Genomic DNA, 21443 nt, shown 5'->3' with positions numbered 1-21443 from the left:
TGGCAATCATGATCATATTCATTGACACATTGTCCTGGAATCTCTGATGTAGGAATCCTTCAGGAATGACTCAAAGTCTTCCTTGGCTGGATAAAGTAGTACACCACCTCTGGCAACTCAGCTGGTAAACAAAATGAAGTAAGGCTGGCTAAGGAAGCAAAAAGATGGGAACAGTGTCATAGCAAAATCTGTCTTGCTGAACAGAGATTCTTATTTGCAGTATCACACTGGGCATGGAATGCTGTGAGTGCTGCCACCAGGAAGGAGCAGATGGGGGAGTGACATAACTCTCAGCAACCAGGACTAGATATAGATATATAGAGAAGAGGCTAGAGGTGGTTTTTTGAAGTCAGCATGAAACAGAATTTATTCAGAAGCACACCCGAACTTCCTGAGATTTTGGAACAGATGAAGCAGAAAAGGTGCTGAGCGGTTGCTCTAAACTGTCAATAACAGTGAATCTAACATTCGTGAGTTTAAGATCAGAATACAGCCTATAGACTTGAGGCTGAGTGTGAACCAGGGCTAATATTCAGTTGAGAGAATTGCCTGTTCTAGGCTCTTTCTTAAGCTACCAAGACCTGAAATTGGTTGTGTGTATCCATAAAACTAGGCACTTTGTTTAAAGTATGTGTTTCAATCTTTCTATCATTCTTTATGGTGACTTGATTAACTGGATTGATTTGGTGCCAACTGAGCAAGAAGTGAGCATGGGGTAGTTGATTCACACCACAGCCCATCTATTAGCTTGATTTCTATTTTAAAACCTCTGAGAAAGTTTAAAATCAATGACATTAGAGTAGACCCAGTAACCTATTAGACAATTTTTTAGAAGAGTTCTTGAGGAGCTTTTCTTAAATGAGTGAGAAGGGAATGCTTTTCTGACTTGAATTCAAAATGTTTGGCATCTTTAAATGAATGACAGCAATTATCTTGGCCAAAACTCTGTGTGATGTTCTCTGTTTAAGAAAGAGGATTTATCACTAAGATTTGGGAGAAAAAAAGGGAATATGCAGGGAATGGATTCTAGGAAGTGTCCAGCAACCTTTTTGGCTCCAAGGGCTCCAAGATGAACTAAGACAGATACTAGGTATAAAGCCTCAGGCATGTTGCAGGCATAATCAGAGATGTGTAAAACAAGGAGATGAGAAAAACAAGATGGAAACAGAGAGAGATCCCAGAGAAGAGGCAGAGAGAAGGCGGTACAATTGGGTCAAGGGCCACCCAAAGTGCTAATAAGTTAGATTTTCCTTTCCTTGTTTTAGACTTTTGGAAGCATTTGAGGCTTACAAATTGGTTGGGACCTTGATGTTCTTTAAATGTTGATAGCATCAATCTGGAGACTGACTCTTTAAAACATCTCTGGCACCTGTCACTTTCCATCACCACCATCCCCCTACTTGGTTTGTTCATTCATGCAACAAATATGTGTGCTGCCTATCAATAAACAGAATGGACAAAAATCATTCCACTAATGGACTTTAAATTCTAGAGGGGAAGGAAGATAATTAATGCATGATAAAAGATAATTTCAAATAATGGTAAATGGTATGAAGAAAAGAAAACAGAAGTATGTGATAGAATGACATACAATGCATGTGTGTGTGCACATACTTATACTAATTTAGTCTGGATAGTAAGAGAAGGCATCATCAAGGAGGTGACAGTTGAACAGAGACTTGAATGAAAAGAAAGAACCAACCAATCAAAGACCTGGAGGAAGAACATTTGATGTGTAGAGAAGAGATGTGTAGTGAAAAGACCCTGAGGCAGAAACAAACTCTGTGTTTGAGGAACTGCAAGAAGGGCAGTGTAGGTATAATATACTGAATGAAGGAGAGAGTGGTAGGAGATAAATTCAGAAATGTGGACAGGGGCAAGAACTAAAACTCTGGACTCTGTAGGCTCTGAGCTACACTAGAATTCTGTAGGTTCGGGAAATAATTTGGATTTTATTCTGAAAGCAATGGGAAGCTATTGGTGGCTTTTAAGAAGAAGTGTTACATGATTTAGTATATGTTTATTTTAAAAAAAACTCCATTTACTGTGTGAAGAATGAATTATAAGAGGGTAGTAACACCAGAGATGGAAAAATCAATTGTGAGCTATTAAAAAAAAAATCCAGATTATGGTGACTTGTACTAAAGTAATATAGTTGGAGATGGATATGGAAGGAAGTTGGATATATTGTGAATGTACATTTGACAGGAATTGCTGATAAATTACATATCATATATGAGAGAAAATGACAAATCCAGGAAACTATGAACTGGGTAACTTGTACATTTTCTGAGGTAGAAAAATCACCCACCTCAGCAGTGAGGGCTTGGTTTTGGGTGGTGGTAGAGGGTGGGGACCAAGACTACAGTTTTGAACATGTTAATGTTGAGATGTATATCAATAAGAAATGTCAGTTAGGCAATTGGGCATGTAAGTTTGGAACCCAGTGGGAATGTAAATTTGGGAGTCATAATTTAAAGGCACATAGATGGATAAAGTCACCAAAGGTCAGAAAGTAAATATAGAGGAGAGTCAACTGCAGTCAAACCCTGGGCAATGAATTCATTTAGAGGTTGAGCCAAGGACAATAATAAGCAAAGGAAACTGAAAAAGAGCAGTAACTGAGGTAGGAGGAAAATCAGGACAGTGTCTTAGATACCAAGAGAAAACATGTTTCAAGAAGGAGACATTGTGTTTTCCAAAGATGGCCATAATGGTAACTCCCATTCTACATGCTTTTCTTACAATATGACCTTGCCAGTTCCCCATTAAGAAGTGGATTTTGTATCCCCTCCCTTTGAACCTGGATGGACTTTTGTGATTGCCTTGACCAATAGAATATGGTAGAAGTAGCACTATGTGACTTCTGAGACTAAATAAAAAAAATGTAATTCAAATTCTGTTTGTCTTTCTGTCTCTGTCTCTCTCAGGACATAAGACTTTGGAGCCCTGAGCCCCAATGTCAGAAGGTTGGTGACCTTGACACAGCCATGCTGGAGAAACCAGGTAAAGAGACCACATGGAGAGAGGAAGAGATGACAAAGGAAATCAGATGGTCCAGTCTGTTCTGGTCCAGCTGTTGGAGCCTCCTCAGAGCACGCACTAGATATATGAATTAACAAGCCTTCAGATGAATCCAGTTCCATCCATCATGATGCAACTGTGCATAAGACATGAGAACCACCCAAAGAAATTGTTTCCAAGTACCTGACCCTTAGAAATTTGGAGAGATATTAATATAATTGGGAATAATATAAATTGGGAGGTATAGATATAAGCCCAAATGGAGTGATAGAAGGAGTAAATGGGAAGGAGGAAGTAGAAACAGTGACTATGAATGATTCTTTCAAGAGTTCAGTTAAGGGAGGTAGAGACATGGGACAGTGGTTAGAGAGATCAAGGGAAGGTTTTTCTTTTTTAAAATGGCAGATACTTAAAGATGGAGAAAACTCAGAAGATGGAGAAATTAATGATGTAAGAGGGAGTGACTCAGTTCCTCATTACCTCTTACTTGGACTATTGTAATAGCTCATTAAAGGGCCTGTCTCTGGTTTCTTCCCACTCTAGTTTGTCTTGAATGCTACTACTTGATTTTCTAGACTCAAGTATGCATTTCACCATATCACACCTGTTCAAACAAAATAAAACAACTCTCAGTGTTTCTCCTTTGCCTTATACATCAAGTCAGTGTCCAAGAGCTGGAAGGAAACAAAAATAATTTATATTCTTTTTAGGTACAAAAGGGGCAATGACTTGCCCAAAGTCCAATAGCTGCTCAGTTAGGCAGAGCTAGGGCCTGAAACTAGGTCTCATGAGTCAAAGTCTAATGTTTTAGGACAGTCTTAGCCCCATAATGGCAGCCAGTGGTGATAAATCAGAAGGGCTAGGATCTGGATGAGATTTACGTGTTTTTTTGTTTTGTTTTGTTTTGTTTTTGAGAGAGAGAGAGAGAGGGAGGCAGAGGCAGAGGGAAAGGGAGAGAGAGAATCTTAAGTAGGTTCCACACCCAACGCAGAGCCTGACACGGGGCTTGATCTCACAACCCCGAGGTCATGACCTGAGCAAAATCAAGACTTAGACACTTAACTGACTAAGCTACACAGGCACCCCTAGACTTCCCCATTCTTAAAAGTCTATCTGATCCTTTCTTTACAGTTTCACAGCTATCACCTTAGTTCAAGCACCAATAACATCTCATTTGTATGATCACAGTAATTTCCTAAATATTTTGATTCTTGGTTCACACCTCCTCTTTGGGAAGTAGCATAGCATAATGATTAAAAGGATAGACTGAGCTGTGAATTGTGTAAGACTGATGAATCACGGACCTGTACACTTCAAAAAAATAATACATTATATGTTAATAAAAAATAAAATAAAATAAAAGATTAATTATGGTCCTAATTTCATTTTCTCCACAATATCCTTGAGAATTATTGATTCAGGAATTAAAATATATAGTGTTTCTTTTTTTTAATTTTTTATTGTTATGTTAATCACCATATATTACATCATTTGTTTTGGTGTAGTGTTCCATGATTCATTGTTTGTTCATAACACCCAGTGCTCCATGCAGAATGTGCCCTCTTTAAAACCCATCACCAGGCTAACCCATCCCCCTACCCTCCTCCCCTCTAGAAACCTCAGTTTGTTTTTCAGAGTCCATCATCTCTCCTGGTTCGTCTCCCCCTCTGACTTACTCCCCTTCATTCTTCCTCTCCTGCTATCTTCTTCTTTTTCTTTCTTCTTAAAATATGTTGCGTTATTTGTTTCAGAAGTATAGATCTGTGATTCAACAGTCTTGCACAATTCACAGCGCTCACCATAGCACATACCCTCCCCAATGTCTATCACCCAGCCACCCCACCCCTCCCACCACTGACCACTCCAGCAACCCTCAGTTTGTTCCTGAGATTAAGAATTCCTCATATCAGTGAGGTCATATGATACATGTCTTTCTCTGATTGACTTATTTCACTAAGCATAACACCCTCCAGTTCCATCCACGTCATTGCAAATGGCAAGATCTCATTCCTTTTGATGGCTGCATAATATTCCATTGTGTATATATACCACCTCTTCTTTATCCATTCATCCGTCGATGGACATCTTGGCTCTTTCCACAGTTTGGCTATTGTGGACATTGCTGCTATAAACATTGGGGTGCACGTACCCCTTCGGGTCCCTACATTTGTATCTTTGGGGTAAATACCCAGTAGTGCAATTGCTGGATCGAATGGTAGCTCTAATTTCAACTGTTTGAGGAACCTCCATACTGTTTTCCAGAGGGGTTGCACCAGCTTGCATTCCCACCAACAGTGTAGGAGGGTTCCCCTTTCTCCACATCCCCGCCAACATCTGTCGTTCCCTGACTTGTTAATTTTAGCCATTCTGACAGGTGTGAGGTGGTATCTCATTGAGGTTTTGATTTGGATTTCCCTGATGCCGAGCGATGTTGAGCACTTTTTCATGTGTCTGTTGGCCATTTGGATGTCTTCTTTGGAAAAATGTCTGTTCATGTGTTCTGCCCATTTCTTGATTGGATTATTCTTTGGGTGTTGAGTTTGATAAGTTCTTTATAGATTTTGGATACTAGCCCTTTATCTGATATGTCATTTGCAAATATTTTCTCCCATTCTGTTGGCTGTCTTTTGGTTTTGTGGACTGTTTCTTTTGCTGTGCAAAAGCTTTTCATCTTGATGAAATCCCAATAGTTCATTTTTGCCCTGCCTTCCCGTGCCTTTGGTGATGTTTCTAGGAAGAAGTTGCTGTGGCTGAGGTTGAAGAGGTTGCTACCTGTGTTCTCCTTTAGGATTTGGATGGACTCCTGTCTCACGTTTAGGTCTTTCAACCATTTGGAGTCTATTTTTGTGTGTGGTGTAAGGAAATGGTCCAGTTTCATTCTTCTGCATGTGGCTGTCCAATTTTCCCAACACCATTTGTTGAAGAGACTTTTTTCCACTGGACATTCTTTCCTGCTTTGTCAAAGATAAGTTGACCATAGAGTTGAGGGTCCATTTCTGGGCTCTCGATTCTGTTCCATTGATCTATGTGTCTGTTTTTGTGCCAGTATCATACTGTTTTGATGATGACAGCTTTGTAATAGAGCTGGAAGTCCGGAATTGTGATGCCGCCAGCTTTGCTTTTCTTTTTCAATATTCCTCTGGCTATTCGGGGTCTCTTCTGGTTCCATAAAAATTTTAGGATTATTTGTTCCATTTCTTTGAAAAAAGTGGATGGTATTTTGATGGGGATTGCATTGAATGTGTAGATTGCTCTAGGTAGCATTGACATCTTCACAATGTTGGTTCTCCCAATCCATGAGCATGGAACGTTTTTCCATTTCTTTGTGTCTTCTTCAATTTCTTTCCTGAGTATTTTATAGTTTTCTGAGTACAGATCCTTTGCCTCTTTGGTTAAATTTATTCCTAGGTATCTTGTGGTTTTGGGTGCAATTGTGAATGGGATCGACTCCTTGATTTGTCTCTCTTCTGTCTTGTTGTTGGTGTATAGGAATGCCACTGATTTCTGTGCATTGATTTTATAGCCTGCTACTTGACTGAATTCCTGTATGAGTTCTAGCAGTTTTGGGGTGGAGTCTTTTGGGTTTTCCACATACAGTATCATATCATCTGCAAAGAGTGAGAGTTTGACTTCCTCTTTGCCGATTTGGATGCCTTTGATTTCTTTTTGTTGTCTGATTGCTGTGGCTAGGACTTCTAATACTATGTTGAATAGCAGTGGTGAGAGAGGACATCCCTGCCGCATTCCTGACCTTAGGGGAAAAGCTCTCAGCTTTTCCCCATTGAGAATGATATTCGCTGTAGGTTTTTCATAGATGGCTTTTATGATATTGAGGTATGTACCCTCTATCCCTATACTCTGAAGAGTTTTGATCAAGAAAGGATGCTGTACTTTGTCAAATGCTTTTTCTGCATCTATTGAGAGGATCATATGATTCTTGTTCTTTCTTTTGTTAATGTATTGTATCACGTTGATTGATTTGTGGATGTTGAACCAGCCTTGCAGCCCAGGGATAAATCCCACTTGGTCGTGGTGAATAATCCTTTTAATGTACTGTTGGATCCTATTGGCTAGTATTTTGGTGAGAATTTTTGCATCCATGTTCATCAAGGATATTGGTCTGTATTTCTCCTTTTTGATGGGGTCTTTGTCTGGTTTTGGGATCAAGGTAATGGTGGCCTCATAAAATGAATTTGGAAGTTTTCCTTCCATTTCTATTTTTTGGAACAGTTTCAGGAGAATAGGTATTAATTCTTCTTTAAATGTCTGATAGAATTCCCCTGGGAAGCCATCTGGCCCGGGGCTTTTGTTTCTTGGGAGATTTTTGATGACTGCTTCAATTTCCTTAGTGGTTATAGGTCTGTTCAGGTTTTCTATTTCTTCCTGGTTCAGTTTTGGTAGTTGATACATCTCTAGGAATGCACCCATTTCTTCCAGGTTATCTAAATTGCTGGCTTAGAGTTGCTCATAATATGTTCCTATTATTGTTTGTATTTCTTTGGTGTTGGTTGTGATCTCTCCTCTTTCATTCATGATTTTGTTGATTTGGGTCATTTCTCTTTTCTTTTTGATAAGTCTGGCCAGGGGTTTATCAATCTTGTTAATTCTTTCAAAGAACCAGCTCCTAGTTTCGTTGATCTGTTCTACTGTTCTTTTGGTTTCTATTTCATTGATTTCTGCTCTGATCTTTATTTTTTCTCTTCTTCTGCTGGGTTTAGGCTTTATTTGCTGTTCTTTCTCCAGCTCCTTTAGGTGTAGGGTTAGGTTGTGTATTTGAGACCTTTCTTGTTTCTTGAGAAAGGCTTGTATTGCTATATACTTTCCTCTTAGGACTGCCTTTGCTGTATCCCAAAGATTTTGGACAGTTGTGTTTTCATTTTCATTGGTTTCCATGAATTTTTTAAATTCTTCTTTAATGTCCTGGTTGACCCATTCATTCTTTAGTAGGATGCTCTTTAGCCTCCATGTATTTGAGTTCTTTCCGACTTTCCTCTTGTGATTGAGTTCTAGTTTCAAAGCATTGTGGTCTGAAAATATGCAGGGAATGATCCCAATCTTTTGGTACCGGTTGAGACCTGACTTGTGACCTAGGATGTGATCAATTCTGGAGAATGTTCCATGGGCACTTGAGAAGAATGTGTATTCCGTTGCTTTGGGATGGAATGTTCTGAATATGTCAGTGAAGTCCATTTGGTCCAGTGTGTCTTTTAAAGTCTTTATTTCCTTGTTGATCTTTTGCTTAGATGATCTGTCCATTTCAGTCAGGGGGGTGTTAAAGTCCCCCACTATTATTGTATTGTTGTCAATGTGTTTCTTTGCTTTTGTTATTAATTGGCTTATATACTTGGCTGCTCCCATGTTCGGGGCATAGATATTTACAATTGTTAGATCTTCTTGTTGGATAGACCCTTTAAGTAGGATATAGTGTCCTTCCTCATCTCTTATTACAGTCTTTGTTTTAAAATCTAGTTTGTCTGATATAAGGATTGCCACCCCAGCTTTCTTTTGGTGTCCATTAGCATGGTAAATGGTTTTCCACCCCCTCACTTTCAATCTGGGGGTGTCTTTGGGTCTAAAATGAGTCTCTTGCAGATAGCATATGGATGGGTCTTGCTTTTTAATCCAATCTGATAGCCTGTGTCTTTTGATTGGGGCATTGAGCCCATTTCATTCAGGGTAACTATTGAAAGGTATGAATTTAGTGTCATTGTATTGCCTGTAAGGTGACTGTTACTGTATATTGTCTTTGTTCCTTTCTGATCTTTGCTGCTTTTAGGCTCTCTCTTTGTTTAGAGGACCCCTTTCAATATATCTTGGAGGGCTGTTTTCGTGTTTGCAAATTCCTTTAGTTTTTGTTTGTTCTGGAAGCTTTTTATCTCTCCTATTTTCAATGACAGCCTAGCTGGATATAGTATTCTTGGCTGCATATTTTTCTCATTTAGTGCTCTGAAGATATCTTGCCAGTCCTTTCTGGCCTGCCAGGTCTCTGTGGATAGGTCTGTTGCCAATCTAATATTTTTACCATTGTAGGTTACATATCTCTTCTCCCGAGCTGCTTTCAGGATTTTCTCTTTGTCTCTGAGACTCGTAAGTTTTACTATTAGATGTCGGGGTGTTGACCTATTATTATTGATTTTGAGAGAGGTTCTCTGTGCCTCCTGGATTTTGATGCCTGTTTCCTTCCTCACATTAGGGAAGTTCTCAGCTATTATTTGCTCCAATATACCTTCTGACCTTCTCTCTCTTTCTTCTTCTTCTGGGATCCCAATTATTCTAATGTTGTTTCGTCTTATCGTATCACTTATCTCTCGAATTCTGCCCTCGTGATCCTCTAGTTGTTTCTCCCTCTTTTTCTCAGCCTCTTTATTTTCCATCATTTGGTCTTCTATATCACTGATTCTCTCTTCTGCCTCATTTATCCTAGCAGTTAGTGCCCCCATTTTTGATTGCACCTCATCAATAGCCTTTTTGATTTCGACTTGGTTAGATTTTAGTTCTTTTATTTCTCCAGAAAGGGTTTCTCTAATAACTTCCACGCTTTTTTCAAGCCCAGCTAGTATCTTGAAAGTCATGATTCTGAACTCTAGGTCCGACATCGTACTAATGTCCGTATTGAGTAGGTCCCTGGCTGACGGTACTACCTCTTGTTCTTTTTGCTGAGGTGATTTTTTTCGTCTTGTCATTTTGTCCAGAGGAGAATAGATGAATGAGAGAACAAAATGCTAACAGGTTTACAACGTCCCCAACAAATATACTGTATACAAATCAGAAAAGACCTGAAACCAGGGGAAAAGAAAGGGAAAGAAAGAAAAAAGAAAGAGAAGAAAACAAAAAGAGAAAAAAAATAAAAACAAAAACAGAACAATACAAAAAAACCAGAATGTGATCAAATATGATCAGGCTGGTGCATAGATCAGTGCCACACACCAAATTTTGGGCGTATTTTGGTCTGTTAGAAAAAAGTGCCTCCTAAAATTTTAAAGGAAGAAAGACATATATGTACAAAATAAGGGTTGATACAATGAAGGGATAGAACATGACTGTAAAGATGAATATTATAAAAGATTTTATAAAAGGACTTGATAAGATAAGAAGTTGTTTGAAAAAAGAAAGAGGATTTAAAAAAAAAGAAAAAAGGGAGAGAATGTGATCAGGCAGGAGACTAGAACAGAGCCATACACTAGTGATTTAGGGTATATTTTGATCTGTTAGAAGAAAGTGTATCTCAAAATTTTAAAGAGAGAACAACTTATATATATATGCCAAAAATAAGGGTAACTACTATGAAGGGATAAAATATGACTCTAAAAATGAAAAATAAAAAATTTTTTTTTAAAAAGAGATTGATAAGATGTTGGTTGAAAAAGGGAAAAAGAAAAAAAAAGGTAACAAAAATTAACTTTGATGAACTAATGAATCATGGTAAAAAAAAAGCCATGAATTCTATGTGCAGTATTCCCCTAGCGCTGGAGTTCTCCCGTTCTCCTTGATCGGTGAACTTGGTCTTGGCTTGCTGGCTGTTCGTGCTGATCTTCTGGGGGAGGGGTCTGTTGCTGTGATTTCCAAATGTCTTTGCCGAAGGCTGAATTGCCCCGCCCTTGTCGGTCGGGGCTAAGCAAGCTGCTCGGGTTTGATCTCAGGAGCTTTTGTTCCCTGCAAGCTCTCCATACAGCCTTGGAGGACCAGGGCAAAAATGGTGGCCTCCCAATTTCCACCCGGAGGAGCCGAGAACTTGGGGCCCCGCTCCTCAGTGCGCCCACAGAGAAAAGCAGTCACTCCCTTGTCCCCGGTCTCCGGCCGCTCTCCGTGCTCACCCGGCCTGTGACCGAGCGTTGCTATCTCTGGCACCCGACCCCGTGTGGAGTCTCCAAACCCAGCAGATCCCTGCGGTCTGTTCCCGCGCCACTCCTCCCCGGGAAGGAAGGGGAGTCTCCCCGGATCTGCCGCCTGTTGGGTCCCTGCTGGAGGAGCAGTGGCCCGACTGGGCCGCGGATCACAGTTTATGGCAACCCCAAGCTGAGAGCCTGCGCCTCAGCTCCGTCTCTGCAGCCGGCTTCCCCGCTCCGATACCTGGGAGCTCTACCGCACTCAGGCTCCCCCGGTCTTTCTGTGACCCCGAGGGTCCTGAGACCACACTGTCCCGGGAGGATTCCACCCCCTGCTTAGCCACTGGAGCGACGTCCCTCAGCCGAGCCAACTTCTAAAAGTTCCGATTTTGTGCTCCGCGACTCTATCACTTGTCAGAAGCAGCCGGCGGAGGCCCCTCTCCCGCCGTCTATCCTCCCGAATATCGCCTCGGATTCACTTCTCCGCACGTCCTACCTTCCCGAAAGTGGTCGCTTCTCTGTTCAGATAGTTGTTGCTACTCTCCTCTTTGATCTCCTGTTGAGTTCGTAGGTGTTCAGAATGGTTTGATCCCTATTCAGCTGAATTCCTGAGACCAGATGAAATCTAGGTCTCCTACTCCTCCGCCATCTTGCTCCGCCCCCTATATAGTGTTTCTTAATCCTTTTATTTTCATTTAGCTATAAACATTATTGTAAATATGTTTAGAGTTCTGAAAGTCTTTTTCCTGCTTAAACTACTTTATATGAGAATGTATAATTTAAAATTAAACTTTATCTTGGAAATTTCAAAAAAAAAGAAAGGCTAGACTGATAGGGTTTAAGGAGTGCACTTGTCAGGATGAGCACTAGGTGATGTACAGAATTGTTGAATTACTATATTGTATACCTGAAACTAATACAACACTGTAAGTTAACTATACTGGAATTAAAATAAAATTTAAAAAGGATAGGCTGTACCCTTAATATTCTTATAGAAACGTATTTTGCAGTTTGAGTCCTAACTCTGCCATTTACTAGCTGGGTGACCTTGGGAAAGTTAAATAATCCTCTTGAATCCTCAATTCCTTTATAAAAATGGGACTTCAAGCATGGCAAAGCAGTTTCCTACCATAGCCCCACTCATGCCAACACAGTACTGTTTTATAATGAGATCAGGATGAGAGTACAAATGAAGGCCCATTTGACCTTATGTCTAAATATTTAATAGCTATAAATCACGTTAAGAAATAAAATTTGCTCTAGCCTTCACATAGATAAATATACCTTCATAATGACAGAACTGAAAAATAAAATGTTTAAATGTTTCTTTTATGACTGAAAGTAAGAAAAATATCAAGATAACTGGATTTAGGGGTGCCTGGTGGCTCAGTTGATTAAGCATCTGGCTTCAGCTCAGGTCATGATCTCAGGGTCCTGGGATTGAGCCCTGCATTGGGCTCCCTGCTCAGTGGGGAATCTTCTCTCTTTCCCCCCCTTCTGCTTCTCCCCCTGCTTGTGCTCTCTCTCAAATAAATAAAATCTTTAAAAAAAGAAAGATAACTGGATTTAATTATTATTGTACATGTCTGGATATTCTGTGGTGGGCTGATGATGTTAGGATAAATCATAAAATAAGGACATATAATTAATTATTATGTATTCCATAAAATTTATTTTTCTTGCCTTTATTTCAGTAAAATCATTTATTATCTTGTTAAAATCAAGATTTCTATATACGTTCTTCTATGGATTCTATGGATAATAATCTAAGTAATTAAATAAAATATTGTATTCAAAGTACAAAATTTGAATACGTTTATCAGAATGTTAAATAAAGTGTGTAGAAGTGAAAAAGCTAAAATTATTTTTCACGTTTTCAAAAGAGTAATTTTATTAAGGAGGGCACATATTGCATGGAGCACTGGGTGTTATAGGCAAACAATGAATCATATAACACTACATCAAAAACTAATGATGTACTGTATGGTGACTAACATAACATAATAAAAAAAGAAATATTCAAGATTATCCATTAAAATTAAGGGCAAAATTATAATTAACTAGGATTAAATTTTGCATAAAATTATTTAACCATGACTAAAGATTTTAACTGAGTACTTGAAAAATTAAATAATTAAATGTCTTTATAAAAATAAAACTATTATCAATTATAACATTCAGTGTATAAGAATTGGTATCATGCTTGATGCATATTACACCTAGATCTACATGTATATGTTTTTTTTTTAAAGATTTTATTTATTTATTTGAGAGAGAGAGAATGAGAGATAGAGAGCATGAGAGGGAAGAGGGTCAGAGGGGGAAGCAGACTCCCTGCTGAGCAGGGAGCCCAATATGGGACTCGATCCCGGAACTCCAGGATCATGACCTGAGCCGAAGGCAGTCGCTTAACCAACTGAGCCACCCAGGCGCCCCCTACATGTATATGTTAAGAGTAATAAATGTTGTTTAATATTGCAAACTATTCCTTAGTGGCCTTGTGCAATTGCCATATACATGTGCTAATTCATGAATACCTCTGTAACTTTGAACTAGAATATAAAAGGAAACAAGAAAATGGATGTTTGGCATTACTTGGAAATAATACGTCCTTATGTAAAGATCTACCGTATTCATATGGATGATTAATTTGACAATTAATTTGTCTTTTCTCTTTCCAATGTATTTCTCCTGCCCAAATCTTCCCCATATACTAAGGCATTGGCTAAGACATTGTTAATCTTCAAAGTTGGCAGAGGTGCAACCTCCAAAGCCCAAGGGCATTCAGTTTTGGTTGCCTTTTGTTTTGAGAACATAGAGCAAGAGATACAGAAATTATTGTCCGAACAGCATTAGTCATGAGAGTGGATATTTAGGTTTATGGATTGAGCCATGGCCATGCTCAGTCCAGAATGTGGAGTGACAGAGGCAGTTATGTATTCTTTAATAAATGCAGCGTGTGTGTGTGTGTGTGTGTGTGTGTGTGTGTGTGTGTGTGAGAGAGAGAGAGAGAGAGAGAGAGAGAGAGAGAGATGTAATCTTCTAAAGCATAGAGAGAGAGAGTGAGAGAGATATGCATAATCTTCTAAAGCATAGGGCCCAGGCCAGGTCCCTTCTTTCCCAGAACTAATGGAGGAACCGGCCAGAACATTTGTTATAGATAACATTACTTTCCTGTTTGTCTCCCTTACTAGACTGTGAGCTTCTCAAGAGGTTTATTCATATTTTATTTCATGTCTTTATTTTGTCCCTTATACCACAGCCTAGAGTTCAGGTCACTATTATCTCTTACCTAAATTAGTCTTTTAACTGATCTCTATGTTTGTCTTTTTCAAACCGTGTTCCACACTCTGCCTTCTACAGGGACATTTCTAAGATGTACAGCCTCTGTGAGAAGAAAGTATTAGAGCTTTTATTTATATTTATTTTTATTCATTGCTTAATTTTTTATATTTGTGTATTCTATTATATCAATAATATATACAGGGCTAACTATATAATGTATAAATCAGTGCATATATATGTAAGTCAGAGGCATATGCTCAAACTCTTTGCTGTCAGGAGATGATATACCAAAAGGGCTAGAGATGACTGGTCTCTAGGATCATTGGAGGCCCTGCATGATCTATTCCTGCCTCTCGTCTCACCAAGGGCAGGAAGAAACCCTGAGAAATATACAGTGCAGATGATGAAAGTAATTGTGATCCAGCAGGCAGAACACAGCAGAACAGGGCTTGGCAGTTGATAATCCTGGCATTCTTCTGTGCCAGCGGCTTCAGTGCAAAGTAGTACAGATGTCTTGACAGGTGGGTGGATCGTGGTGACAAGAATCCAGGTACAAATGCTAGAGTTTCAGGCAGGCCGGCAGTTGGCCAGCATCAAGGAAATCTGTAAAGAGGTAGAAAGACCCAACTTAGAGTGGCCTGGGGCTTGGGACCAGGCCCAGAGTCCCTGGAAAGGAGGGAACTGGCAAGAACAAGGCAGTGCTCTAGTCACTGAGGGATGGTAACCTACGAAGGTTACCTGCTCTGGGACTTACACAAAGGGAGAAAGACAGTAGCAAGAACTGAGGAAAGATCGTGGAGGCAACTGGGTCTCAAGAGCAAAATGGATATCTAGTTTTCAGAGCTGGGTCCTGAGGTCAAGGCTGGCCCAGCAGCAAGGGTGACCTGAGGAAAAGTCCTAGGCAGGTATACTGGGCCGGTATGGCTAATATTCCTCTAGCCTTTGCTCAAGGAGAATCCTAGAGCTCAAGGCAGAGCTGAGTCTACAGCTTGGAGTGTGTGACCCCCAGAAAGTAGCTCCAGTCATAGGAAGGAAGGAGTAGAGGCTGAGGAAGAGATAGGACCTGACCCCACATTGTTCTCAGGTTGTAATTCTAAGGCCTTTACAATCTGTCTCCACAGTAATGGTAACACTTAACATTTGGTGAGCACTTCCTATGTGCTAGTCACTGCTCTAAGTATATATGTATTGACCTGTTGAATCCTCAAAACAACAGTAAGAGCAAATTTGGAAAGATCACAAATATATGGAGGTTACAGAACATCCTACTAAAGAATGAATGGGTTAAACAGGAAATTAAAGAAGAAATAAAAAAAATACATGGAAGCAAATGAAAATGAAAACACGATAGTCCAAAACCTTTGGGAAGCAACAAAGGCAGTCTTAAGAGGTAAGTATATTGCAATATAGGCCACTTTTCCAAGAAAAGTCTCAAATACACAACCTAACCTTACACCTAAAGGAGCTAGAAAAGGAACAGCAGATAAAGCCTAAAGTCAGCAGAAGAAGGGAAATAATAAAGATTAGAGCAGAAATAAACAATATAGAAACTAAAAAACAGTGGAATGGATTAACAAAACTAAGAACTGGTTCTTCAAAAGAATTTAAAAAACCATGAATGAAAGAGGAGAGATCACAACCAACACCACAGAAATACAAACAATTATAAGAGAGTACTATGAAAAGTTATATGCCAACAAGCTGGGCAAACTGGAAGAAATGGACAGATTCCTAGAAAGTTACAAACCACCAAAGCTGAAACAGGAAGAAATAGAAAATTTGAACAGACCCCATAACCAGCAAAGAAATTGAATCAGTAATCAAAAATCTCCCAACAAACAAAAGTCCAGGGCCAGATGGCTTCCCAAGGGAATTCTGCCAGCTATTTAAAGAAGAGTTAATACCTATTTTCCTCAAACTTTTCCAAAAAGTAGGAACAGAGGGAAAACTTCCAAACTCATTCTACAAAGCCAGCATTACCTTAATTCTAAAACCAGACAAAGACCCCAGTAAAAAAAAAGAATTACAGGCCAATATCCCTTATGAACATGGATGCAAAAATTCTCAATAAAATACTAGGAAATTGAACTTAACACTATATTAAAAAGAATTATTCATCATAATCAAGTGGGATTTATTCCTGGGCTGCAGGTGTGGTTCAACATTACCAAATCAATCAATGTGATACACCACATTAATAAAGGATAAGAACCATATGGTCATGTAAATAGATGCAGAAAAAGCATGTGACAAAATACAGCATCCTTTCTTGATAAAAACTCTCAACAAAGTAGGGACAGATGGAACATACCTTAACATCATAAAGGCCATATATGAAAGACTCACACCTAATATCATCCTCAATGGAGAAAAACTGACAGCCTTTCTTCTATGGTCAAGAAAAGACAAGGATGTCCACTCTCACCATTACTATTTAACAAAGTACTGGAAGTTTTAGACTCAGCAATCAGACAACAAAAAGAAATAAAAGGCATCCATTGGCAAGGAAGAAGTCAAACTTTCACTATTTGCAGGTGACATGATACTCTATTGTAGAAAACATGAAAGACTACCAAAAAACTTGCTAGAACTCATACATGAATAGAGCAAAGTCACAGGATATAAAACCAATGTGCAGAAATCTGTTTCATTTCTGTACAACAATAATAAAGCAACAGAAAAAGAAATCAGAGAATCAATCTCATTTACAATTTCACCAAAAACAATAAGATACCTAGGAATAAACCTGACAAAGGAGGTAAAAGATCTGTACTCTGGAAACTGCAGAATGCTTACAAAAGAAATTGAAGAGGACACAAAGAAATGGAAAAGCATTCTATGCTCATGGATTGGAAGAACAAACATTGTTAAAATGTCTTTATCACCCAAAGAAATCTACATATTCCATGCAATCCTTATCAAAATACAACCAGTATTTTTCACAGAGCTAGAACAAACAATCCTAAAATTTGTATGGAACCACAAAAGACCCCAGAGTAGCCAAAGCAATTCTGAAAAAGAAAAACAAAACTGGAGGCATCATGATTCTGGATTTCAAGCTATATTACAAAGCTGTAGTCATCAAGATAGTATGGTACTGGCACAAAAACAGACACATAGATCAATGGAACAGAATAGAGAACCCAGAAATGGACCCACAACTGTACAGTCAACTAATCTTCAACAAAGCAGGAAAGAATATCCAATGGAAAAAAGACAGTCTTTTCAACAAATGGTGTTGGGAAAACAGGACAGCAACATGCAAAAGGATGAAACTGGACCACTTTCTTACACCATACACAAAAATAAACTCAAAATTGATATAAGACTTAAATGTGAGGCAGGAAACCATCAAAACCCTAGAGGAGAACACAGGCAGAAACCTCTTTGACCTCAGCCGTAGCAACTTCTTACTAGACATGTTGCTGGAGGCAAGGGAAACAAAAGCAAAAATGAACTGTTGGGACTTCATCCAGATGAAAAGCTTCTGCAAAGTGATGGAAACAATCAACAAAACTGAAAGGGAGCTCATGGAATGGGAGAAGATATTTGCAAGCTACACATCTGGTAAAGGGTTAGTATCCAAAAATTATAAAGAAATTACCAAACTCAACACCCAAAAACCAAAAAATCCAGTTAAGAAAGAGGCAGAAGACATGAATGGACACTTTTCCAAAGACATCCAGATGGCTAACAGACACATGAAAATATGCTCAACATCACTCATCATCAGGGAAATACAAATCAAAACCACGATGAGATACCACCTCACACCCGTCAGAATGGCTAAAATTAACGACACAAGAAACAACAGGGGAATGCTCTTGCACTGTTGGGAATGCAAACTGGGGCAGCCACTCTGGAGAACAGTTTGGAGGTTCCTCAAAAAGTTAAAAATAGAACTACCCTATGATTCAGCAATTGAACCACTAGGTATTTACCCAAATGATACAAAAATACATATTTGAAGGGTTATGTGCACCCTGATGTTTATAGCAGCATTATCAACAATAGGCAAACTATGGAGAGAGCCCAAATGTCAATCAACTGATGAACTGATAAAGAAGATGTGTGTATGCACACACACACACACACACACAACTGAAATATTACTCTGCCATCAAAAGAAACAAAATTTTGCTGATTGCAATGATGTGGATGGAGCTAGAGTGTGTTATGCTAAATGAAATAAGTCAGTTAGAGAAAGACAAATACCATATGATCTCACTCATATGTGGAATTTAAGAAACAAAACAGATGAGTGTATGTGAAGGGGGAAAAGAAAAAAAGGAGAGAGGGAAACAAGCCATAAGTGATTCTTAAGGATAGAGAACAAACCCAGGGTTGATGAAGGGATGGGGGTGGTATGGGCTAGATGGGTGGTGAGTATTAAAGAGGGTGCTTGTTGTGATGAGCACTGGGTGTTGTATGTAAGTGATGAATTACTGAATTCTACTCCAGAAACCATTATTGCACTGTATGTTGATTAAATATTTAAATAAAATAAAATAATAAAATAAAAATCCCCAACATTAAGACTATTCCGTTACTGTCCCCGTTCTCAAGGTGGGGAGACTGAGGCATAGAGATTTAGTAATATGGCCAGGATTACTTACACAGGAGGTAAAATTCACACTTAGGCAGTTTAGCACCATAACTCATGCTTTTTTTTTTTTAAATATTTTATTTATTTATTTGAGAGAGAGAGAATGAGAGATAGCATGAGAGGGAAGAGGGTCAGAGGGAGAAGCAGACTCCCTGCTGAGCAGGGAGCCTGATATGGGACTCGATCCCAGGACCCTGGGATCATGACCTGAGCCGAAGGCAGTCGCCTAACCAACTGAGCCACCCAGGAGCCCCCAAAACTCATGCTCTTAACCACTGCCTTGTGCTGTTCTCCATGTAGCATGCCAGGCTTTGTTCCCATCACAACTTTTTATGCACCCAATGCTGTAATCAAATTGGGGTTGTCACTGTCTACTAGATATTTTATGCCTTTCTTCCTAAGGGCCTTCCCATTGTTCCCTTGCCCCAGTGATATAACTGGAATGATCTTCTTGCTGCTCTCAAACTATCCAAATTATATTGATACTCCAGGTCCCAAATCAGATCTTCTTTTCCCTGACCCTTATCACTAGAGTGGCTGAACTTATGGACTGAACTGTGGCTTTGCAGGCTTAGCAGGTAATTGGAGCTTAAAAGGCAGAGTCCTAGTCCCAAACCTGGTATCAGTAGTAGCTGTGGGGCTATGGGGTAATCTCTGCCTTTTTAACTAAATGGTGTGTGTGTGTGTGTGTGTGTGTGTGTGTGTGTGTGTGTGTGTGTGTGTGTGTGTGTGTGTGTGTGTGTGTGTTCAAAAGGACAAGACTACCTAGGAGCTGGTTCTGTGGAGGGCTCTGGTTCCATGATAGGGAAAGGGAGTTCTCCCAAAAGATTTGTCTTTGAGTGACTATAGTGGGGTTTTTTTCCAAAGTGTGCTGGGGAGAGATTATATTTGGGTTTGGCCTCCTCTTTTGTTTTTGGACAACAGCATGATTCCACTTCCTCAGGAGTGTTGACTAGTATATCACTTGTGTTGGTTCCCAGTAATCTTTACAGAGCAACTAATTACAGATTGGTAGCAGAGACAGAGAGAGTACAGAGGAAAGTGCATGCTGTGACAATTGCTAGACAAAGAGCAAAGTGGTGAAGAACAGCTATAATGAGTGGGGATTTTTTTGGGGGGAGGAGCAGGAGGCAGGCAAGGAGGTATTCAAGAAAGGATGTTGGCACTAGTCATGCCCATTCCTTTTGGAATAGGATTTTGCTATCTTCATAGATCTTTAGGGACTCAATCTATTTTGCATGAGGGAATCAAAAGTCACCCTATCCTTAAATTCACTTGCTCATACTCCCCAACTCTCCCTATGTAGTGTATTTGGTAATCAGGGAGTGTTTGGTTTCTCAGGCACACATGTTCCATAAAGGCGGTGCCAGCAGATCTTTCCTAGACAGGTTGTATTCTTTGAGGGTTTCCCTGTCTCCCCCACAAACCTGTGAACTGATTGAGGGTAGTAATATATCTTCACTGCTGTTTTGGCCATTCCTCACACCTTGTCCAGGACATAGTGATTATTAAATATCTGTTGAATGAATACATGGATATTCTATGTCTGATAGACCAAGAGATTGTATTATAAAAGTGTCTTCTAAGAAAGAAAGGACCATGCAGATTTTACTGATTTCATTCAGTGGGTACTATTGAGCTTGAAAGTGCATAGGTAGTGGCACCAGTACAAAGGAGTCCTCGAGTTAAGTTTGCATGTAGGACAGAAGTGTATTATATCCTCTTGTAGGTGTTTATTGTAGTACAACACAGTCAGAAGAAAGCAGGTGAGCCCTGGCCCTATGTGTGCATAGGAGCACCCAAATACACAAAACAGTTAATAACAAACATAGAGGAACTAATCAATAATAATACAATAATAGTAGTAGACTTTAACACCCCACTTACATCAATGGACAGATCATCTAAACAGAAAATCACAAGGAAACAAGGGCTTTGAATGACACACTGGACCAGATGGATTTAACAGATATATTCAGAACATCCCATCCTAAAACAGCAGAATACACATTCTTTTGAAGTGTATACAGAACATTCTCCAGAATAGAACACATGTTAGGCCACAAAATAAGCCTCAACAAATTCAAGAAGATCAAAGTCATACCATGCATCTTTTCTAATCACAATGCTATGAAACTAGAAGTCAGCCACAAGACTTATCCCTCTGGTAACCATCAGTATATATAATGGAATATTACTCAACCATAAAAAGGGATGAGATCTTGCCATTTGTGACAACATGGATAGACCTAGAGGGTATTATCCTAAGTGAAATAAGTCAGATTAAGAAAGACAGATACCATATGATTTCACTAATATGTGGAATCTAAAAAAAAAAAAAAAACCAAGACAAAAGTGAACTGATGGTTTCTAGAGGGAATGCGGGCAGGAGGATGGGAAAAATGGGTGAAGGGGAATGAAAGATACAGGTTTCCAGTTATGGAATGAATAAGTCATGGGAATAAAAGGTACAGCATAAGAAATATGGTCAATAATACTGTAATAACATTGTATGGTGACAGACAGTAGCTACACTTGTGAGCATGGCATAAGTTTTATATATTCCTGATGACATATAATATGGAGGGTCTTTTCATGTGCTTGTTGACCATCTATATATCTACTTTGGTGAAGTGTTCATATCTTTTCTTTTTATGTTATGTTAATCACCATACATTACATCATTAGTTTTTGATGTAGTG

This window comes from Zalophus californianus, chromosome X (genome assembly GCF_009762305.2).
Source record: "Zalophus californianus isolate mZalCal1 chromosome X, mZalCal1.pri.v2, whole genome shotgun sequence".
NCBI lineage: Eukaryota > Metazoa > Chordata > Mammalia > Carnivora > Otariidae > Zalophus > Zalophus californianus.
This window is presented reverse-complemented; position numbering follows the sequence as displayed.